This window comes from Arachis ipaensis, chromosome B05 (genome assembly GCF_000816755.2).
Source record: "Arachis ipaensis cultivar K30076 chromosome B05, Araip1.1, whole genome shotgun sequence".
NCBI lineage: Eukaryota > Viridiplantae > Streptophyta > Magnoliopsida > Fabales > Fabaceae > Arachis > Arachis ipaensis.
The window spans coordinates 148638718-148640520 of record NC_029789.2 but is presented as its reverse complement, the minus strand read 5'-3'; positions in this window follow the sequence as shown (position 1 = coordinate 148640520).

Here is a 1803-nt window from a genome sequence, read left to right as displayed (position 1 = left end):
TATCAGATAAAACAACATTAATGATTATATAGACTTGTGGTATTATATATTATTTAGAAGGAAATAATATTTATTAATTGTGCTTTTAGAAGACTAGGTCAAGCCTTCCCCCTAAGAAAAAAATGCTCACTAATATTATTGCTGCCGACACTTCCCTTGTGGTCCACATTTAAACATTTTGCATCTTCAGACACAGCATTATTTTTTCTTTATTATCACATTACAATAATAAGCTAAAGTATATATATATGCTGTATTATTATAATTTCAATATTAATAACAAATGGATCTGATTAATTGGGTTTTATTTATATCAAAATTCAACTACAAACAAGCTTTTTGGAAATGTTTTAATTACATGTTGTATATATAGTACAACATTAATCTATTCTAGCTTTAAAAAATGATAAAATAGCCAATGAGTTATAGCTCAAATGGCATAGACTTTCCATACTCAATTAAGAGGTCGCGGGTTCGAATCACATATCTTTCCAGTTCGCCAATGAGTAATAGTTCAAATGACATAGACTCCCCATACTTAATTAAGAGGTTGCGGGTTCGAGTCTCCTATCTTTCCAAATTTTGCCGCCAATGAGTAATAGCTCAAATGGTATAGTCTCTCCATACTCAATTAAGAGGTTGCGGGTTCGAGTTTCCTATCTTTGGTAAAAAAAAATAATAAAATAATAATATAAAGAAAGAGGACAAGCAAGGTTGACATATTTATGTACTGCATTCATATGCTTGTGAAAGGGATTAATCAACAGAGGAAGAAAAATAAACGATTTTTATCCTTTATACTGAGAAAATGGATAAAGCTTTTAACGTATATTGATGATATTTTTATTAATTTTATTTTGATGTTTATTTGTGTATAATAATTAGGTTAGTTGTTGCCATATATCTATTAATTTATTGTATACACAAACTACTCAAACACTGTCACTCTCTTAATAATAAATGAAGAAATTAAAATAACGAATTTATATATTACAAGTCTTCTTAACCAATCGATTATTCATTGATTTCAATGCGTTTGGTTTTGATGGATTGGATCAGGGTTTGGTATGAGTGTATTATTGCTTAAAAGTGGACATGCTACCGACAGAATCGAATTAAAAATAAAAAAAAAATTGTGGTAAATGTACTAGTAAAATATTAATTGTTGTTCATATCAAATTTAACTTATATATTTATGACATGGGTTCAGTTGAATAATTAACTATGGGGCCATGTTTGTGTGATCTTCAATCTTGAAATAGGTGATCCTGGTTATAAGAGTAGTGAAGCTTTCTTGGGGCACCATTATTAATAATGTTATCAAAGGTATACTATTAGTATTGTCACTTTCCGAAACAGACTCTTATTTATTTTTCTTCAAAATTATTAATTGGTAGACATTTTTTCTAGGTTTAATTACTCTGTTGGTCTCTATAGTTTTACGAAATTTTTAATTATGTTCCTATACTTTTTTTCTTTTTAATTGAGTCATTGCACCAATTTTTTCTTTTAATTGGGTCTGTACACTTTTTTTTCTTTTATTTAGGTCCCTGCACTAATTTTTTTCTTTTTGTTGGATCCTTATAAAATTAAGCCGATTACTACTAAGAGGGACTTAATTGAAAAAAAAAATTGGTTCAGAAACCCAATTAAAAGAAAAAAAGTATAGGGACCTAATTAAAAATTTCGCAAAACTATAGGGACTAACAAAGTAATTAAACCTTTTTTCTATTTCATCGTCATGATTTCTCTATTATTTTGTAAAATTATTAGAATTTAATATTGTTTCCATAAATTCAAAAT